The 23415-nt window shown below is 40.6% G+C and overlaps 2 long non-coding RNA genes across 2 annotated transcripts; one reads left to right on the forward strand and one right to left on the reverse strand.

Moving 5' to 3' along the window:
• Positions 1–3567: 3567 nt before the first annotated feature.
• On the forward strand, positions 3568–6459 carry LOC9266579 (uncharacterized). Its single transcript, XR_001547054.3, has 5 exons — positions 3568–3718; positions 3800–3903; positions 5333–5455; positions 5546–5623; positions 6167–6459. It is a non-coding gene; the product is annotated as an uncharacterized lncRNA (long non-coding RNA).
• Positions 6460–7982: 1523 nt separating this feature from the next.
• Positions 7983–8747, reverse strand: LOC107281328 (uncharacterized). The gene is made up of 2 exons (XR_001546625.3): positions 8475–8747; positions 7983–8361 (listed from the first exon to the last, which is right to left on the reverse strand). It is a non-coding gene; the product is annotated as an uncharacterized lncRNA (long non-coding RNA).
• Positions 8748–23415: the final 14668 nt, after the last annotated feature.

Below are 23415 nucleotides of genomic sequence, written 5' to 3' on the forward strand. Positions count from 1 at the left end.
GGTGAAAAAAATTTGAAGCAAGGAGGAGCGAAAGAGAAAGAGGAGGAAAATAATTATTAAAAATATTAATTTGATAATAAATGAACTTCGAGTTGAATTTTAAGATACTAAATGAACTTACGTGAAAAAGTTCTTAAAAACAAAGTTATATAAATCATTGAGATCTATAACTTTTCTTTTGGACATTTCTCCATCCGAGTTTGATTGAACTATATAAAATTTGAATTTTAAAATATAAGAAATTCAAATATTTTTTCAGGTAGTAAATGAATTCAAATGAAAAAGTCATCAACAAAAAGTTGTATAGCTTACCAAGTTCTACAACTTTTGTATTGGTCAATTTTCTATATGATTTTGTTTGAACAGTTTGAATTTGAATTTCAAATTATGACAACTTCAAAACAAAATATGACTTTGTTTTGGTCGTTTCTTTATTTGAGAAAGTAATAGTAACGCTGTTCACAAAATTTACATATCTCTATTATAGTTTATAAACTATATAAGAGATACGTACATTTTGTGAACAATGTTATAAATCGCTTCGTCAGATGAAGAGATGACACAAATAAAAGTTATATATTTTGATGAGATATACAACTTTGTTATTGATGACTTTTTTAGTTGAAATCATTTAATATTTGAAAATGTTGTTTGAAGTTGTCATAATTTGAAATTCAAATTCAAATTATTGAAACAAAGTCATATAGCAAAATGACCAAAACAAAAGTTGTTGATATTGATGAGTTATACAACTTTGTTGTCGATAACTTTTTCAATTGAAATTATTTAGTATTTAAAAATGTTATTTAAAGTTGTCATAATTTGAAATTCAAATTTTATATAGGTCAATCAAACTCAGATGGAGAAATAACCAAAACAAAATAGGTAGATCTCAATAAGTTATACAACTTTGTTTTTGACAACTTTTTCACACAAGTTCATTTAGTATGATAAAACTCGATTCTAAGTTTTAATATTTTGAAATTAATTGAAAGGATGGAGGCAAAATAGACTTCTCGGTGAGGGAGGAGCAAAAGGGCTGGCCCATAACAGGCCTTGTTTCATACCATCTATGTTTAACCTTTTTTTTTCTTTTATTTTTTTTACCATTGTGAAGTAACACACAAAAATCGAGATCTACCAATTTTGTTTTGGTTATTTGTCCATCTGAGTTTGATTAGCCTATATAATATTTGAATTTCAAATTATGACAACTTCAAACAACATTTTCAAATACTACATGATTTCAACTCGAAAGGTCATCAACAACAAAGTTGTATAAATCATCAATATCTACAACTTTTATTTTGATCATTTTTCTATACGACTCTGTTTCAATAATTTGAATTTCAATTTCAAATTATGACAACTTCAAACAACATTTTCGAATACTAAATGATTTCAACTAAAAAAGTCATCAACAACAAAGTTGTATAAATCATCAATATCTACAACTTTTGTTTTGGTCATTTCGCTATATGATTCTATTTCAATAATTTTAATTCGAATTTCAAATTATGACAACTTCAAACAACATTTTCTAATACTAAATGATCTCAACTGAAAAAGTCATCAACAACAAATTTGTATAAATCATCATATCCACAACTTTTGTTTTGGTCATTTTGCTATAGGACTCTGTTTTAATAATTTGAATTTGAATTTCAAATTATGACAACTTCAGAGAACATTTTCAAATACTAAATGATTTCAACTGAAAAAGTCATCAACATCAAAGTTGTATAAATCATCAATATATATAACTTTTATTTTGGTCATTTATTCATCCGATAAAGTGATAGCAACATTGTTCACAAAATTTACATATCTCTTATATGGTTTTGATGTATTTAATATTATATTTGTAAATTGCGACGAAATTGCTATAACGTCACAGGTTTTTGGCCGGTTTATGACGAAATCGATAAAATGTCATGGTATTATGGGCCTTGTATCCATTGTTGCATATCCGTGACGATCTCTGAAAAACATCACGAAAATTTCGTCAAATTTCGTCACAGATTAAATAGATTCTTATAGTATTTGGGACCCTACAGTGAGGTTCCAGAAATAAAAAAAGAGTGATTCAAGAGAGAGTCATCTAAGGAATATAGCTAGTTTGTGAAAATATATGAAAAACCCAAGTGAGTATCAGGGAAAAGGAACGACTTGAGTCACGACCGTTTCATTCATCAATCGCCCAAGATTGTAAGATACACACCGCAAAGTTCACAGGTACATATATGGCTTAGAATAGATTGTATACATGTATATACCTTGAAGAATTTTATTCCACAATAATCCTTAATGGGACGAGTAAAGAGCTAAGTGTCGGGGTTTTTTGACGGTTATTAATCTCCAAATTTACGCCGTCAATACCTGCATAAATATAAAAAGATAAAATATCCAACATAGTGGTAAGGTTTAATTCTAACGATTCCTACAGTATTGGTGTATATTTGGATGCAGGTAATAAACCATCAAAGTTAAGGCGAAATATACATAAAGAAGGAGGAGAATCAAACTCATATCCAAGCCTATGGAGTCTTGGGCCCACAAACCTAACAAAACACCTACAATTGGGCCCATTCACCATATAAGCGAACTGAGAGACTCCCTGCCTGAGCCCAGGAGGAAGTGCTGGGCCAGGGAGGCTGCCCAGGGTTCGGCCAAACAATGCCTGGCCCAGCCCAGCCACAACCGCCTTCAGGCCATCCTCGATACATGTCAATCTCTACTACCATATTGAATAACTCACGCGACGCGCGGACACTTGTTCCAGTAATCCATGCCAAGTCCATATATTGTTTGTCTTCTGCAACCAGAGCCAACGAATTTGAAGAGCCCAACCTATATATATACTCTAAATTAAGAACTCCTAAGCTACCATAAGCGTGGGGTCGGCACACTGTATTCCAATCGACCAAACAATTGCTACCATTGGCCTTCTCTTGCTCTGACCATGAGAAGCCGCTCCTCTTGTCTATAGGTTTGGTCACCTATTTTGGAAGGTGATAAATCGGTATAGTTGAGAGCACTTCTTTCACCATAACTAAGCGACCGGCCCTGTTTATGAGTGAGGTCTTCCACAAAGAGAGTATGTCATCAGCAACTGTGTCAATAAGGGATAGAAAGTCCGCTTTAGAAGGCTTCTCTACTGTACTTCCTTTCACTACACCATGACACTAGATTACCAACAGACATCTGTCGGTAAAGATAAACAATTATTGATAGACTATTTGTTGGTAAAGGCTTTTGGTAAATTATATGTCAGCAATACTATGTAATAAGACATGTTATATGTTAGCAATTCCAAATATTTATTGGGTCAAAATAACTGTCAGCAATATTAAGAGTGGAAACCAATTATATGTCAGGAAAACTTAATGATAACCTATCTGTCAGCAATGTTTCGTCCGTTGGATGTTGATCCCACGGTTAGGATAGAGCGAGGTGATCGGTGCGCAGTAAAATAAAAAAAGAAGCGCAAAAAAATCCGCGCAAAAAAAAAACCACGCCGAAAAGAAAATCCACCCCAAAAAGGAAAACCCTAGGCTCGCACCGCGCGCCGCCATTTCTCCCCCTTCCACCGCGCACCGCCTCCTCCGCCAAATCCACCGCCGCGGCGCGCGGCCTCCTCCTCCGCCGCGGCGTGCCGCCACCTCGCTCCTCTCTCCCCATCCACCGCGCTGCCGGAGTCGACCTCGCGCCCGCCCAGGTTTGTACGGGCTAGGGTTTGGGGGGCGCCCGTCCAGATCTGGGGGATTGACTTGGGTGTTGGGGTTGGTGTTGGTTGCAGGTGGTGGTGTGTGCCGGGTAGAGGAGGAGGAGGAAGCGAGGGCGTCGGACTTGTGCGTGCGCAGGTCCAGGGGCAGGACGACATTCGACGCGGTCGCCGACGAGGTCTCCTAGTTCACTCTGCTTGTTGTTGCTGAATGGGTAGTGATTATCAATACTGATGGACTGCATTTCTCTTGCAGTTTTTCCCCTTTTGCCTTTGATTTCTTCGGCCCTTTCCTTTCAAGTTTTGATACAAAGAATTCAGAAACTCATACTATATGATGGGTAGTTTCCTCTGTTTAGTCCTGTATCTTGGAACTCATACTTTATGATCAAAGAATTCAGAAAAGGATCATGTAACTATCCAGTCTAGTATGGACTGTAGTTGTTTCTAACTGCTTTCCATAGAAACTTTTGCACCCTTTGTGGTATAAAGAATTAGAACAAATCATAAGATTCTTAAGCTGCTAAGGTTAAGTATCATGACCTTCACTAGTAAATCATAAGATTCCTCCTAGTTCACTCTGCTTGATGTTCAACAGACCTCATGATGCATGTGCCCCGGAAATATATTGCTCTCATATTTGTAGGATTAGATATTCAGTAAAGTTCCAGAGTTTCGCTCTGTTTTTTATAGTACAATGGGTGCTTTTTTGTCTAAACTGTGTGCTGGTAAATATAAACGATAAAACCATCCAGAACTGAGAAAACCTAGCAGCCGCTGGTGTTGTGTTTAATTACATATTGCAGATGTATACACCTCTGCATTTCTAAGTTTGTATTCCTGCAGTTATAAACTCATAATCCGCTTATACTCTGCAAACACATATATGAGGTAAGTTCAGTCTGGCTGCAGTTAATTAAGATTAAGGTTGAAAATACGGTGAACTCATTTTGGTATTGATCTGTGACCATGAGTTCATGTTGAATCCTATATATGCTTAATTTAGCACATCTGTTGTTGTCTGCATAGTGGTCTTCATGGCATATGCTAATTCTGGAAGTGCCACCGATAAGGTGTGGCCTTGCTCTGTTCATTTGTCGAAATTAAGAACTTTGATTCTAAATGCATGCTATTTGTTAGAGGCTGTGTGTGGCTACAAGTTTCTATATGTCCTTTGGGCCTAACAGAGGCATTAATATCTGTTTTGCTTTTTGGATCACTTCTCATTCCCTGAATTTTGTCTTCTGACTTTTCAGAAGCCTGAGTTCTGAAAAGGGCATACTAGAAAACATCTGTTGCTGCTCTTTCTGCTAGATGGAGTACATAATTTTTTTTATGTTATGTTAGCTTGAATATTGACCTGGCCTCAAGTTGCTATGTTAGCTCTGAATTTTCCTAGCTTAACACTGCTAAGTCACAAGTGCGGCATTACAAACATTTCAGTAACTGATATTTATAGGATTAGATGTTCAATTAAGTTTCAGGATTTTGCTTTGTTTTTAATGAAGCATGATCTGATTTTTTTTACCAATTCATATAATTAGATGGCTGAGATTTGTTGTTTCATGTAATGCATGCAAAATGTTTGACTTAGAATTTTTCTTGTAGACAACTCAGGGACAGATGGAGTAGTAGTTGGAGGTCCAATATTATAGCCTAGGACACGAACAAATGCAGAAAATGGAGGTGTTGATGCTAATGATCCTCGAAATATGCCCTTAGCTGGTGAAGGTATTTCATTCGACATTTGCATGTATCGTTAATAAGATTAAGGTATATGAATATATCAAGTTCTTATCATCTCTTTTCATATGTAAGCAGAAAATGTTCCAGGTGTTAATAATGTACAGCTACAAAAGAAGGTACACAAGAAGACAGCAAAGACTAACCAGCGAGCAGGTACTTAATTTGTACATGATGCAACATGTTTTTGTGTATATATTGCCTCTCTGACTTAATTTGCCATGCCTTGCATCTATATCCATCATCATGATATATACCCAATAGTTAGTGTGCACTTTATAAGCTGAACAATTGGTATTGTTTTGTTAGAAAGGATAACCAATGCTTGTAGCCTAAAACATCTTTCAGATTTACTAACTCCGAAGGCAGTATCTCTACTAGTTGCAAATCAGATCCTTAATGCATTTGTGCTTTTTTACAACATAGAAGTTCTATTGTTTCCTTTCTCATATATGTACTGATTACTGACTCATCAATAGGGTCTTTGAAGGTGCTCTCTTGGTAGTTTTACAGGCTACAATTTTCTTTCTGACAGGGTCTTTGAATTAGCCATTTGCTCTTCACTAAATTTATCTGTTATGCTATTCTAATTGCCATGGACTACATATATTCTTCTGTGGTTCTCTGTACACTAGATATGTTTACTCTGTACACTACTGATGATTATTCATTTCATTTACTCTGTCCATTATTTTGCAGGCAACCATAAAAAGGGCTAGCAGAGGTGCTGTAAAAAAAATCAAGAACCTACAAGAACCATAAAAGAGATGATTTGTTTTGTTTTTGGGACCTCAATACACCTACAAGAACCTTAGTTACATCTAAATTATGTAATTATTGCTATGTACTTGAACTCTTATGTAATAGCTATTTGAGCTGATGGATAACTGCTATATAGGAATACTGCTACTTGATGGGTGAACAATAGTTACATGATGATATGTCAGAATGCATTTGTGAACAATAGTTATGAATAGTTGAATATTGTGTTATGCATGTGTGTAACTTACTGAAAGGTGATAATCCGTGTTGCAAAATTTGGAGTGATATTCATCCATATATATGCTGCAAATTTAATTTGAGGTATGGTTCATAAAATGGATGATTGGTAATTAGTATATTTTTTGTGTGGATTACTGACTGATTGCTTGTTAGTTCTTGTGCTTGCCATCAATACATTAATTGTCGGTAAATCTATAACACAGTGACATGCTATCTGTTGGGAATCTTCTTAAGTGTCGGTAAAAGTCTGTCTGTTGGTAAAACTATCTGTCGGTAAATATGTAGCAACACTATCGGTCTATCTGTCGGCACAGATTTATCTGTCGGGAAAGACTTTTGCCGGCAGCACTTGGCCTGACAGACCTTATCTGTCGGGAAACGTTTTGCTGACAAATAATTTGGCAGCATATAGGGCCTTTCCTGACAGATATGTAGTAAGCAAACTTGGGGCATGGTGTAGTGTTTGCAAGGGAAGTCTTTCACCTTACAAGGCAGCGAGTTAACAATTACTTGCAGATCTTCATCAAAACATCTAATAGGAATGACAAACCTCTTTTGCATATTTGTTAACAGCCCCAAAGCAAGACCGAAGATATTGGGTTTGACAATTTCCTCAATTTTCAGCTGCAATAGTCTTTTAATGAGGATTTTAAAATTCATCATCTTTCCTCACATGAAGTTCTGGCCTGTTTCTTTTTCTTTTTACTGCAAAGACCAGCCCCCCACACCAACATCTCTCATAGTAGTTTCTGCTCATCTTTCACGTAGCTCCAATGGCAGTCACATCCCTGCCATCATCTTGTTCTAGTGTTGCTCGGAGTCAGTACGAAGTCAGTCGGGCTGAACATACATCGACCCCATCCCTAGTTCCTAATTTTGAGGTTATAGCAAAATACCTACCAGCTGCCAAGCACGATTGAGAAGCGCTGAACGAGAGTTACCCAAACAAGCAGTACAAAAAACAATTAAATAATGTCTGTATATACTGTTCTTCAAGGTAATAAGCATCAGTACATCCATCAACATGGCTTGTACTGAGCAACCTTAGGAGTATATCTAAATACAGGTGTAAGTTCATTGCTGGTTTGTAAGTGTTATAGTTTTATAATAATGCTCCCAAGGAGGCCTTAGGCATACAGTAATAAACAAGAGGTTGGATCTGTAAGTTCTCATGGTGAATATAAATATGGTTACCTGGTACTGGTAATTATTGAGCTCATTGTGTTGTGGCCAAGAAAACTTTTGAATATTTTGGATGGTCCTCAAGCATATAGAATAGTAAGTCATTATACGTTATTAACTGTGTTTTTAACCTTCTGTTCATGAGGTCAATTGATAATAATTAAACATTCATTGTGTTTTGGTCACGTATCCTTTTAATTAAGGAAGGAAAATTATTTATTTTCTTCATCATGTATATGTTCATAAAACCTGTATTGGACTATCTAGCTCAATTGATCATGTATATTCATTGCTACCTCAGTTCCGATATATGTAGCATGCATTATATAACTTTAACAAAAGGGATCCATCCCGATGACAAGATTTATTTCTTAGGCAATGATATCATCACTCTACATATGCTCACATCCTCAAGAAAAGATAATATATGATGGCAGATCGTGATTATCATAGCTTATTGGAAATACAACGTGACAGAAATCAAGAGAGATCGATGGCACACTGGATTGGATATCATGATATCCATTTTATTTCTGAGTACTCCAGGGTGGCATAGCCTACCATGGGCTTCCATGTGTGAAGACCCTTATGCTTGCATGTTGCACTTGCTTAGGAAACAACGGTGACAGTCTCAGCTTCCTTGGTACAGAAGCGGCGGCATGCTTCGTTGCAACGATCGACGGCATGATTGGCTTCTTCATTGGCAAAAACTGAAAAGGAAAACAAACGTTTCAATCTATACATTAGCTATATAGAACAAAGAATATTTATTTTTTTGGTTGCAAATCAATGGTAATTTAGCTTGATGTTTTTTCTCGCTTACGAGTGCTCATGGTGCTGCACACAGACGAAGCACATCCTAGCTTGCAGAAGTCAACTACCTCCGATTCCTCTGCAAAATCATGTATATGCATGAATAAATGCTTGTACCAATAGATATTACAAAATTAATAGCCCAAAAGTTTACACAAAGGGAGTTAATATGTTTTAATTTGCCTAGGTTAGCTGGGGTGAAGGGCGTGGTGAATGCAAGATAGAAATATAGACAAGGAGACCAAGCTACTTTATTGCATGACACATGTATATGGATGGCTTGGTACATGCTTACCTGCTATCGTCCAGCGAAATATAGAAGACCGAGTGTGTACCGTGTTCTGTAGACTGCAACTGATCCCATTTCATGCAAAACTTTTGCTGCCCATGTGGTGAACGTGATGAGAAATAGAAGCTTAATCACATGGCATCTTCTGCCTTACTAGCATCTATAGCTAGTAGTACTGGCCTGGTAGCTAGGTGGCTGTTAAAAATTTTACTAAAAAAAATGTCGCTACTACACATTAGGCTAACCTATGGGTATAGCTGTTTACAACACCCAAATTTTAGAATCGGATGTATCCAATCGATAATAGTAATGCTGCCAGTTAATGTTGTATACTAGCAGTGATTATTTCACACACTAGCAAATTTAAGTCGATGGCCACTTGACAGCAACAACACACGTGGAGGACATATCAAAAGAAAACGGCACTAAGCTGTTGTGAAAAAAGAAACATATACATTAGCACAAATCTAACGATACCGATGCAGTTCATCATCACTTTCTGTCATTGTAGCTATGTCCTTACCAACATATATTATTGCCTTCTCTTGCCTCCTCTCTCTAGATATGTGTAGAATCATGTGATGATTTAATCGTGGTGATGAAAAATTGTCAAAGGTGAGTGCTTTGTGAAAATACGGTGAATAGTGTTTTCGGTAGTCGGCTCTTGGTGGCTGGTCAGACCAGGCGGGGACTGCCGGTCAGACCAGTGGTGTTGGACCGGTCTAACCGGGTTGCCCAACGGTCAGATTAGCAGACTCCAGGTAGGAGTCAGTTTCGGATTGTTTTCGTGGGATTTCTACAGTGCTTTATGGATATGACTTCTAGATGGTTTCTATTCGTATATGATGCTATTGTGTGATGGTCTGAGTGAAGTTAGTGTGAACTTGCTGCCTCCACGCCACCGGATCTGGCGGAGGCGAGGTCCAACCCGCCACCACCGCTACACCTCTTCTCTCGCTCGATCTGGCGGGGGGAGGGGGGGTCCGGGCCGCCGCCTCCATGTCGTCCACCGCCGCTGCACCTCCGCTCCCCTCGATCTAGTTGACGGGAGGGCGTCGCTACCTCTCCCGCCGCTGCCGCAGAGAGAGAGAGAGACACACATAGAGAGAGAGAGGAGAAGCGTCGCTACCTCTCCCACCGCTGCCGCAGAGAGAGAGGAGAAGCCGAGAGAAGGGCTCGGCCTTATCTCCTGCCGGTGTGGGTGTGGGCCCCATCTGGAGGAAAAATATCTCCCCTGGCTGGTTCGGCTCGATTTTATCAGTTTCGGTTTTTTTAAAAACCGGCACTTATAATTAATTATAGGTGAACCGACACCTAAAATATAGGTGCCGGTTTTTTTGTAAAACTGACACCTATCTTCATTTAAAGGTGTTAGTTTTATTTTTTTTTTCATTTTATGAAGGTGGGAAAAGCACTATAGGTGCCGGTTTAATCACTTCCGTTACCTATAATGGCAACACCTATTTGATATTTTGTACGAGTGACTATGAGTATTGTTAAGTCAGATTTGACACCACATATGCTTTAATTTTTTTTAATAAAACCACTCGGCTGGTTGATTTATTTGCTCTTTGACTATATGTTTAGTTTGTTCATCTAATCACATAGTTGGGGTTACACCTAATTAGCTGCATCTAGTCGATGCCACTGACGCCCTCCTTTCCTCCAACTAGATCAAGGACAGGGAGGGAAAGGGAGTGCAGCCGCCGCCAGCTTCCGCCCCTTTGGCCAGATTAGGAAGAGAGTGGAGGGGCTGTGGTGGAAAGGGAAGTGGAAAAGGTGAGGGAGAGAGCTGAGACGGGTGAGGGGCTGAGAGGTCGAGCAGTTAGGGTGTGGGAGGGGCAAGGTGCGCTCGTTGGTTGTGATCCAATTTTTTTAAGCCGCTCCTATATTTACTGGCGAACGTCTTAAGTCCTCGCCTGCAAAAAAATGTTAAATTACTGGCAAGGTCTAAAGAGGACCACATGCGAAAATTACTGCACATGCGAAAATTACTGGCAAGGACTTGAGAAGCCAGAATACAGTGTAGCTCATGAGCTGGTCAGTGATGACCAGAGTTGAGGTAGAGGATAATTAAGTAGACCCCTCCATAAACTAATTGCTGGAATAGACCCTTTTTGGCATCAACCTCATTGGCGCCCTTCCTCTCTTGCAGCACCAGCATCATTACCACTATCCGAATAGGACTTAGTCACGCGCGCCCTCCCTCCTTCCCCCCAGTCCGTGCCCGAATAGGAGCAGTTCTCCCTTCCCTCTCCTCTCCTCCTCAATTCCAGTCGATTTGGACCTATTTTTCTTGGAATTTCTCATGGAAGTTGAAGAGCAGCATATACTACACCATTCCTCTTTTTTTTCGGTTTAATTGGTCAAATATTTAGAGATCAGAGAGTAACCCTAAAAACTTCGTTTTCCCCCCAAATTTGAGGCCTCCCAATGTGGGATTTTAGGCTTGTATTGGTTCTTGTATGTAACTTGCTTCAAGCTCTTAGAATTTTTCAGATATATAGGTGTTATTCAAAATTTTAAGTTGAAAAATGAATGCATGAATATATGCATAAATTAATTTATAGGCATTCAATTGATGGTATGTGTTAGTTTATTGGTGTGTATTGATAATAGATTTGAGCCATGGATATTTCATTTTCATAGGTATTTATTATATGGATGATAGACTAATTTTGTGGGATGATACACTAATGGTGTACAAACCATACAATTAGGTTCGTCAGTATATCAGAGTCGGTCGGCACGTGATAGGTCAATGATCGAATGGTACGTAGAGTGATCTCGCTGCATGTGATTGTGATCAGATAAGTACTATCAGCTGAGTGATGTAAAGAATAGACTAATTAAATTATATTATAAAAATATCTAAGTATTAGCTCTCTGATAGATGATAATATAATCTGTGTATGCATATCTCGTGCATATATATTATAACCTATACAAATTTGCTTCCTTGGATGGATATAATGCAGAAACATTCAGGCATGCGGACCATGCTTATTGCACTAGCTTGTACAGTTGCACCTATACCTATTGTCAGAACAAGCATGGTGAAGTTAGGTGATCTAGCTAGTAAGGAAGTAGCACCTATACCTCTCCTCCTCAAATCCAGTCGATTTGGACCAATTTTTCTCGGAATTTCTCATGGAAGTTGAAGAGCAGTATATACTAGACCATTCCTCTTTTTTTTCGATTTAATTGGTCAAATTTAGAGATTGGAGAGTAACCCTAAAAACTTCTTTTTTTTCCCTAAATTTAGGCCTCCCAATGTGGGATTTTAGGCTTGTATTGGTTCTTGTATGTAATGTGCTTCTAGCTCTTAGAATTTTTCAGATATATAGGTGTTATTAAAAATTTTAAGTTGAAAAACGAATGCATGAATATATGCATAAATTAATTTATAGGCATTCAATTGAAGGTATGCTAGTTTATTGTTGTGTATGGATAATAAATTTGAGCCAAGGATTTTTCATTTTTATAGGTATTTATTAGATGGATGATAGACTAATTTTGTGGGGTGATCGACTAATGGTGTACAAAACATACAATTTGGTTCATTAGTTTATCAGTTGGTCGGCACGTGATAGGTCAATATTCGAATGGTACGTAGAGTGATCTCGCCGCATGTGATTGTGATCGGATATGTACTATCAGCTGAGTGATGTAAAGAATAGACTAATTAAATTCCAGTATAAAAATATCTAAGTGCTAGCTCTCTGATCGATGATAATATAATATGTGTATGCATATCTCGTGCATATATATTATCACCTATACAAATTTGCTTCCTTGGATTATGTAGATGGATATAATGCAGGGACATGCAGGCATGCGGACCATGCTTATTGCACTAGCTTGTACAGTTGCACCTATACCTATTGTCAGAACAAACATGGTGAAGTGAGGTCTAGCTAGTAAGGAAGTAGCAACTAATAGTTCTGCATTGTACTGGTCGTTGTAGCCCATGTAACGACCGCTGCCCCACTCTTTGGTTTTACCCCGATTTATGTTAACAAAATTTTAAAATACTTAATGTGAAATTTTTTTATATAGAAGTTGTTTAAAAATATTAGATAAATCTATTTCTATCTTTGTAATAATTGTAACTCAATTAATCATGCTAGCCGTTTGGAAATATCTACGCACTTTAACCCTTTTTTTTGTGTGTGTGTTTTAGAATTATAAAGTTACATATAAATTATTCGAGCCCAATTTCATACTTGCACTAAACCCCTAAAAAACCGTAAACATATATATTTCCTATAAAAGACATAATATGATCCTCGGCGTCCCAAGGTGTCTTGGTTGGCTCCGTCAATGCACTAACTCGACGAAACCAACATGGCACCTAGAGCACCTCATATTCTGTGATGATTTAATAACCTAGGAACTAAATCCATATATAAATGAATAATTATAAAAAAAATTACATATATACCACATATCCTAAGTCCAGAAAATCACAAAATTGACATATAAAAAAATTGCATCTACATTTTTTAATAAAGATTGACATCGCACAAAATTGACAAATTGTCATTTCACAAATTTCACAAATATCACCCTAAGTCCCAAATTTCACATATCACAAATTGCACATATCACAAATTTTCACAAAAAACCTAAAACACGCTTACCGCTAGCGGCTTGGGGTGGAGGTGGCCGGCGGTGGATTTTGGGGAAGCCGGCAGCTTGGGAAGGAGGTGGCCGGCGGCAGAGGTCGGTAAGGCCAGCGGCTTGGGGAGGAGCTCGGCGGCGGCAAAGGTTGGGGAGGCTGGTTGTTTCGGGAGGACGACGGCCGCGGTGGAGGTCGGGGAGGCCGGCGTGAGGGCGAGGAGGAGAGGAGGCGGCAGCGGCCCAGATCTTGATGGCGAGAGGAGGAGAGGAGTAGAGGAGAAGGCAGCGGTGGTGGCCAGAGAGGACGTCGCCAGCATGAAGGGCGAGGAGGAGAGGAGCCGGCGGCAGAGGTGGAGGCTGGTGAGGCCAGGAGGCCACCGGCGGCGTTTGGGGCTCAGCGAGGAGGCGGCGGCAGCGGCGGCAAACAACTGGGCAGCGTCAGTGGTAATTTCACCCGCCCGCCCGGTGCTTATGTAACCATATTATCGCCTGCGGGTAATCGATATTCCCATGCGGGCGGTTTAAGTTGCCCGCACGGGATGATATTATTTCGTGCGGACGGCTTAAGCCACCCGCACGCAAAAATAAATGCAGATAAATTAATAAATCCCATCTAAATATAGTTAATTAATCAATATAATTATTCAACCACAAATTAAATATAGTTATAGTTAATTAAACCCATAAATTATTTAACTATAATTCTTTAACTATAACTAAATAGGGTTATAGTTAATAAACCACAACTTAATTAATTAATCAATATAATTATTCATCCATATGATTAATGCCAACAAATTATTCAACCATAGAAATATAATTATTTAACCACAAATGAATTTCAATCGCATCTAATTAAATCGCTTGTATATTGATCAAACCACATCTTAATTATTCAACCATATAAATTGAGAACGACATATAGTACAGATAAACATGGAACCATAAGTTTTATACATTAATCGTTTGAAGGGGCTATAAGTTGGATACATTAATCGTTTTCAAAAAAGGTTGTACACAACAACATATATATATATATATATATATATATATATATATATATACACACACTAATGTTTCACAATTTTCGCAGCACCATCCTTCCGCACAGACGAAAACTTCTCTTCGTCAAGGGTTGTCTCAATTCGCTTGATCTGGTTAGGAATATCTGTGAATAATGGGACGTCGTCATATTGGTTGTAATCTGACACGTCTTTAGTGTTATCGATGCCAATAATGTGTTGCTTTCCCACTACAGTAATGTCCATCCGCTCGTTGGATGGGTCCTTCACATAGAAAACCTGTCCAACATATTCAGCGAGAACGCATGGATCATCCTTGTGGCTTAGTTTACTACATTCCACAACCGTAAGGCCGTAGTAATCGATGGATACGCCTGTTGTGTCTTTGACTCACTGGCATCATAGCACCGGGACCTGGATGTTAATGCCATAGTCAAGCTCCCAAATGTCTTGTATTATCCATAGTATGACTTCTTCTCGCCTATTGCGTCCAACGCCTCCACACGAACTCCACTATTATGAGCTGCGCTTTTCTTGTTCTTGCCTATCGTGTAAAACGTATATCCGCCGATGTCGTACCATTGCCATGAGTTCATGAGGCTACTTGGGCCAGTTGCCAACCTGTGCAAGCGATTCACCGAACGACATGTTTTTTCCTTCAACCATTCAGGAAATTTGCGCTTTTGTTCCTTTGAGATCCAAGTCGCCGGTCTTCTAGGGTTGCATGCTCTTATCTCGTTCATGTGTCCCTCAATGTATGGCTCGAGGATGGCTAGTTGTTGTGGCACGCTGCTAAAAGCTTCCGCTACAGCTTTGTAGTCATTATCATAGAACCTTTTCTTGCCTACGGTCCACTTCCCAAGTAACCGACCCTCATGTACAACGGGGGTTATAACAATGGGTGTGGCGTCTTTCACGTAATCTATATAGCATTCAACCAGCCACCTCCTCAGTTGTGTACCCCATTATCATTGATCCCTTCTGATGAGCTGGGTTACAGACATACCCTTTCAGAACCGACATGTACCTCTTAGACGCCCACACTGTCTCGGTTGCCAATGTTTGAAGTGGGCCTAACTCTTCAGGATCAAAAACGTTTTGTGACATGTGAGACATAGAAAGCATCGGCTTGGCTTGGAGGTGGTTTCCTTTTTTTAAAAAAAAAATCAGGGAGAGCACAAAGGTACCGGTTCTATAACTGACACTAATAACCTAGTGTCACTAGTGCCAACCAATTGGTGCCGGCTGGGAAACCGACACCAATTGGTTCCTAACTGACACCTATATGGGTTTTTTGTACCAGTGGCCATCATCAATGAGGAGATTGAGTATACAGTTGACCCGATTAAGGATCATAATCAAGGCAAGTGTCCCCCCTCCCTTTGAATATATTGAACCTCATGTTTTCGGCAAACATGTTGTTTTACAAAATCTGCACATATTCGAACGATAGGAATGATTAGAATACCTTGTTTGTACTCAAATGGATCTACTTATCTTTTTATTTATACCAAATGCTTTTCCTTGCTTGATATGTTTATCATGGATATGGATCCTACTTATCCATGTTGTTTTGAACACATTTAAACTTATTTCCATAGATAAGACATGGAGAATTACCATAGTTGGCCTGGCAAGAAACTTGCAACTACTATGTGCACCACAGTTACACACCTACAAATATGCCACCAGACACGCTCAAATGACTGCAGCGCCTGCATCACTGATTTTCCCCCTTATTTTAGATTCAATACGGTACTTGGGCTTCGATCTTAATTCCTGCCTAGTCTAGCTAGCTGAACCACAGATATAGTATCTGGTCAATAATTATTATGTGCATGCATATCTCATGTTAATTAACTCTCTCTGGATCGATGCCTATTGTCACCTTAATATATATATATATATATATATATATATATATATATATATATATATATATATATATATATATATATATATATATATATATATATTGCTGAACAGGGAGTACGTGGATGGACAAAAGAGCACACCATATGCATATCATATGCATGGCACGTAAGCCATGCGGACTGCATTCTCGGGATGGATGCATGGTTCAGAATGAACTTAAAAAACTCGTACGCATGATCCTTGGTGATTTGGTGGTATCTCCAATGTGTGAGAGGCCTATCAGAAGCCTACTCTCGGTGCGGAAATTAGCATTATATATAGTATGCTATTTTTTACAAGTTCAATTTTATCAAAGTTTATTTTTTTCTCCTAGAATCACCAGTAGAGAAACGATTTTTCCGTGCGGTTAAAAGTGATTTTCGCGTGTGGATGTTCCAACCGTCTGGAACCAAGGGTCTGTAAAATTTTTGCGTGAGGGTGGCGCACCCACACGCAAAAATCTAATTTTCGCGTGCGGAGTGGGTATGTCGCCCGCAGGCAAAAATAAAAAACCGAAAAATATAAAATCCAGAAAAGAAAACCCCAACCCTAAAGCTGTGGTCGCCGCCTCCTCGCGGTCGCCGTCGCCGTCACCGCCGCGGTAGTGGATCCGGAGCCTCCGCACTGTCCGGGCCGGTAACGGCCACCGCCGCACGCACTAGCCGCCGAGCTCCCCGCTCCCGCCAGCTGTTCCCGCTTGCAGCCCCCGGGCGATGCCACGCGCATGCCGCCGAGGCCGCCGGATCCGGGCGGGGGACGACCGCTGCCGCCAGAATCGGGTGAGGGGAAACTGCCTCCGCTGGATCCGGGTGGGGGACGGTCGTCCGCCGCGCGCACGCGCCGCCGAGACGCCGCTCCCGGTTGCCCACCGCCGCGCCTTGGTGCTCGCCGCTCTCGGTCGCTGACGCACGCATGCCACCGAGGCCGCCGCCAAGTGAGGCGGTGCAGCCGGCCGCCGCCGGCCGTGCCCAGGAGAGAAGAGAGAGGTGAGAGAGTGAGAAAGGATAGAGAAGTGAGAGCGTAAGAGAGAGAGTGTTGGTATTTCTTACGACCACAGATAAATTTGCAAGCACACGGAATACCGCTGTAGCACTTCACCTTCGAGTGACCCCAAAAGGATATCGAACTCAAGGAACGTGTGTAATCTATCTAAGGTTAAGACGATCCAAGGACAACAACTATAGGTAGGCAGGCTAGAGAGGACATTCTATGTGCTTTAATTATCTACGCTAAGCAAGGTAATTCCCTATCTATTGCTTCGGGCACCGACCCCTGCTGGTCTGCCAGCGTGGTTCCGGCTATAGCTCTATGATGTATTCGAACCTGGTGGATTACTAGAACGGAATTCAGGACTATCACCACCTGCCGCCTACCTTTGACAAATCCGTGGGATACACAACTAACAATGGTTATCTCTAACATAGACACCACGCCTAAGTTATTAATTACTACTCTAATACTAGCGCAGGAACATCCTTCTCTATCCGGAGTCCTAGCACTAGAGCACTTAGTATAAATACTAAATAATGAACCTGCAAAGATGGAAATATAACTTACTTAGACTAAATAATTAAATAACAAAAGAAAGAAACACGAATGTTTACTTAATAGAAGAAGTTCTCTGAACCCGGAGCAGAGTGTACCGACAGCTCCGGTACTCCTCCCGAATTCCTCCTACGAAGCTACACTCGTTGACGTAGAAGTCGGATGAGCGCCAAACTTCCGGGCACTCCTCCAGAGCTTCCCATCACTCTCAATCTTATTCTAATGTACAAAAGATACAATAGAGCCTCTTGTAATTTAGCTCAAAGTTGTGTGTCGGAAATAAGAGTGAACTACTCCTTATATAGGCAGGTATGACGGTTACGGCCTATGCGAAATGACCAAACTACCCTGGAACAGCCATCAGGAAGTAATCAGGGCCGTCCACACAAAATTTGGCGATCAACGGCCACCAAAAGGGTTCGGCCGAACTGGTAACCCGGGACGGCTCCGTTCGGCCCGTTTTTCCATCATGGACACTAATTTTGAGGCCCTCAGCCCATTGGCATGATAGTTGGGCCCGTTTGGAGTTGTTTAATTGACTTATGGGGCCTCCAATCCGTGTAAACGCGTCCTGAATGCGCGGAGGTGCATTTTGTCGCATGACGGATGTGTTTTCTCCTCAAAATACCTGCATATACATGTTTCACCAACACTAGTGGAAATGATTAGTAATAATACCTACCACTAAGTTGGATACCATATTTTATTTCATTATATGCAAGTATTGACGGTCAAATATTATGATTTTTGGATCGTCAACAACACCCCCACACTTAACCTTTGCTCGTCCCGAGTGAAGGCTAAGGACTCTACAACAGAGTTATAACTTCCTTACTAATAATCATGCAAACAAATTATTCAAAGCCATACATGTACTTGTGAGTCTTTGTAGTGTCTACCATGCGATCCTGAGCAATTGAGAAATGGAACAATCTCATGGAACATCAGGCGGGCGTGCTTGGCGTCTGCGGCCCTGCATGGCATTGCCTCTACCCACTTGGACACATAGTCAACGGCCACCAGGATATACTTGCAATCATAGGACTTTGGGAAAGGTCCCATGAAACTGATGCCCCATACATCAAATAACTCGACTTGAAGGTTGTATGTAAGTGGCATCGCATCGCGAGCAGTGATTCCTCCATGCTTCTGGCAACTTGTGCATCTCCGAAAGAATTCCTTTGTGTCATCGTACATTGTTGGCCAAAAGAATCCGCTCTGCCAGATCTTTGCGTGTGTTCTGAATGCTCCATAGTGACCTCCATATGGGGCAGCATGACACTTCTCAATGATCTTCATGCCTTTATCTACCGGAACGCATCTTCGTAGTAGACCGTCTGAACAGACTCTGTACAGGTAAGGTGCATACCACAAGTGTCCGCGGCTCTTGTAGATCAACCTCTTCTTATTTTCTCCCGGGGGTACATGCCCCACGACCATGAAGTTGACGATGGTTGCATACCATGAGTCAGAGTCTATGACTTTCAACAGCATGTCGTCTCGCAGATAGTCATTTATCGGTAGCTCGTGCATGTTAGTGATTTGCATACGCGACAAATGATCTGCAATAGAATTCTCTACTCTTTTTTTATCCTTAATCTCTATGTCAAACTCTTGGAGCAGAAGAATCCACTTAATCAGCCGACGTTTTGAATCTTTTTTAGTGAGCAAGTATTTTAGTGCAGCATGGTCAGTGTAAACAATTACCTTAGCTCCCACTAAATAAGACCTGAATTTATCAATGGCAAACACTATGGCTAGGAGCTCTTTTTCAGTTGTGGCATAGTTAAGCTGAGCTCCAGTCAATGTTTTACTAGCATATGCAATAGCTGAGCTCCAATGCCTTCGGTCGATGGTGAAAGAGGTGTTTCCGTCAGTAGACTGGGCAAATGAGGTGGCGGCCGGCCTTGCTCTTGCAACCGCGAAGCCAATGGCGCAAGCAGTGAGCCGCGGCATTGGTTGAAGCGGTGGTGGCGGGCGGCTAGAGGCGGCGAATTGCGGTGGTGGTTCGGGTTGGCAATGGGGTGGTGGTTCTGGCGATGGAATGGGGAAACGGAGCTGAGGCCGGGGTGCGGCACCACGCGGCGAAGTTGGCGGTGGCAGTGGCGCAGCACGGCGACGGCGGGAGCGGTGGCAGCACATGGTTAGAGGGCTCCGGAGAGTGGTGGCACACGGTTCAGCGTGGGGACCACGGTAGGGGCATGGTGAGCTCGGGAAATTGGGGAAAAAGGAGGGAGGAGGTCGAGGGCGGCATTTATAGGGTCGGGGAGGGCACGACAGTGGTGGGGAGAGGTGGGGCACTGGCGACGGGGTAGAGCGTTGACTTTGGCGAAGTGGTGGTGCTTCGGCGCCGATTTTGCAGGGAGGAGTGGGGGAGGAGAGGAGGGAAAGTGGGCGACGAGGTCCCACGGTCGGGTGCGGCCGCGCGAAGTGAAGGAGGTGGGTAGGGTGGCGCGGGATTGGTGGCGATGTGGGGTGGATGCCATGGCGGCTGGAGGTTGGGGATGGGGCTGACAGGTGGGGCCACGGGTCCACCTGTCGGCGAGGGAAAGAGAGAGGAGATGGGAGACGGAGGCAAAAAAGACTTTAGGGGAAGGAGGCCGAGCGGGGCGAGGGAGAGGGGCCGGCCCAAGAGGAGAAGGGAGGAGAGAGGCATGGCTGGAGTGGAAAAAGGGGAAAAGGAGGGGGATTGGGCCGGGAGTGGCCGAAAGACAAAGAGGGGAAACTTAGTTCCCTCAATAATGTCACATGATTAAATTGCTTTAACTTTTATTTAATTCCTAAAAAATGCATTATTTAATGATTTTTAATCCTGAACGAAAATAGGGGCGTTACACTAGAGTACATGGAACAGGTACCACTGATGTTAGAAACCGAAAAGCTTTGTCATGACAAGGCTAATGTGTTTGGCAAGCGCACATCTACTGCAGTATGAGTATCCTTTAAACTATTCGAATAGCCGTGCTCGTTGTTATCGCACATCGGGACTCACTATGGCATCTTGGTTAGAAACCTAATTCAAGATTTTATTAAATACTGACACATTTCAAACATCACAGGCTTTCTTCTTCTACATTCTCTGCTTTCTACAACTTAATATAGCCCTACTCAATTACTATTATTTCATGCATTCATTACTCAATATAATAGCTTGCTGAGTACAACTCTTGCTTCAACCCCTCCTTTTCAGAGTCAATTTGATGTTCTTGCCGAAGCTGGGAGTTCAATCATATAAGTTACTCTCATTTCAACCTAGTTCTCAAGTCTAGATTAGTTAGATGGTTTAAGTCTAAGTAAAACATTAATGTTGAGTCCCTCTATAGCTTCTGTTGGATTAGTTAGCCACAAGCTTGTAAATTCCCCTATTATTTTATGTAAAGAAATCCCCTTTGGAGCCTTGTTCAACTGTATGCAATAAAGATCCAGATTGTTACCTGTATCAATCAATCGATCTAGGGCTTGATAAAGTCTAAACATACTGATTTTCGAATCATTAGTTTTCACTTTAAGAATCTATTTTATCTATGACAAAAAAAATTCATCATGGATCACTGAAAATTCGTCATAGAAATTTGTCTGTGACGATTCTACTTACCATCATCTATTGAGCGTCACAGATTAAATCTGCCGATGTTTTCTCCGAAATCGTCACGGATCAGTACAATCTATGACGTTTTTTAACCGTCATAAAACGTTTTTGGGCTCGTGTAGTCCAGCCAGGCCCGACCTTACGTCACATATGGTTGCCACATGGTGGCCAACATGGCAGGTGACGTGGTCATTGACACATGTGTGATGACGTGTCACTCATGACGTAGCAGCTAACGTCAGCAAATATTTTCAAACGTCCCATTATTTTTTTGACGACCCATTAATTTTTTTACAGCCCATTAATTTTTTACATTGGTCCATTAATTATTTAACAGCGGCCCATTATTTTTTAGAACTAGCCCATTTTAAAATAGGTTCATTTTAGAACTAGGCCCAATTCAAAACTGGCCCATATTTTCAACGAACTATCAGTTCAAAGCCCACTAAACGGGCCCATTAAATTTGAGCCCACCAAATTCAATCCAATTTTTCATACCATCTCAGATTCAAACCTAATAATAGATACCATCTCAGATTCAACTAATAACATAACAGATACAATCAGAATTAGGGCTATCAAAAAAGCTCGAGGCTCGTGAGCAGCTCGAGCTTGGCTCGTCCTAGACTCGATTTGAGCTCGGCCCGAGCACCAAACGAGCTGAACCCAAGCCTGAGCAAAAGCTTGCGAGCTTTACCGAGCCGAGCTCGAGCTTCTACCGAGCCTGGCCGAGCTTGACTGTGTATAGTTTATATTGCATGTTCACCTCTTTAATATAATAAACTAATAGATAAATATATATATATATATATAATGTGTGTGTGTGTATGTATCTATTTACACAATAAATTAGCATGTGTTAGCACAATATATTTATTTTAATCATTTTTTACTCTTTTATTAGTGTGATTAGCTAGAAAATAATTATACTTATCAACAGATTATTATTAAAATATATATTATACTAGTTATGGCCGAGCTCCGTAACCGAGCTCGAGCTCAAACCGAGCTTGCCTAAAAGCTCGAAGGTGCAATATGCTCGACTCGAGCATGTGTCGAGCTCAAACTTGGGCAGATGAGCTCGCTCGAGCTCGGCTCATTGACAGCCCTAATCAGAATACAACAGTATTCAAACAATAGTTCATCTCAGGTTCAACCTAATACTAGAGTCTCACATACTCTGCTTCCAGAATCAAACAATAGTTACACAACAAGCAACAAAATGTATGGTTCAATTAAAAGAATCTTACATCACCCATGGAATAATGCATAGCAAGTCCATGTTCAACCATATGCACTCCGTTAAGCCAAATATTCACCTGCAATGGGTCCATAAAGAACTCAATGGATTACGAAGAAAAGGTGAATGGGGATATCAAATATTTCAAAATCCAACTAAAAGGGAAAGCTGGACACCGACCAGCGTGACCAATAAGGTAAATAAAAGGAGGCAACAACATTAGGATGGAAGCCAACATGTACTTTTGGGGTTGCAACTGCCTGACATATTCATGGTAAGCAAATACATATTTGTCTAAATCCAACTCCAATGTTTCAAAGTGCACAATAACTATTTTTAGACGGAAGCAATACTGAAACATTTATAAAGTGTAATAGTACCATAATATCTATGATCACTATAACTATTACTCTATAAAAACATAACAAGTTGTATAAGAGCCTGCTCATTTCTTTGAACTACAAGTTGTATCTGCATCAGAAGGAAATACATCATATAAGTTCCAGTATCAAATAACGTTCTAGCGATGCCTAGTATGTAACTTATCACGACTAATGGTATCATCTGAAAAATTAAAAGATGGGTCAAGGGCAGCAGCATACATGTAATGTACCAAAATAAGTAACAAAAAAATGGCACTTTTTTCATGAGTTCTATTAATATAAAGAAATATGGAGCAGAGAACTTCTAGTAATAGAGTTTAAGCATACTTAGAAACTGATCATCAGA

The sequence above is a fragment of the Oryza sativa genome, chromosome 6 (genome assembly GCF_034140825.1).
Source record: "Oryza sativa Japonica Group chromosome 6, ASM3414082v1".
Taxonomy (NCBI): Eukaryota; Viridiplantae; Streptophyta; class Magnoliopsida; order Poales; family Poaceae; genus Oryza; species Oryza sativa.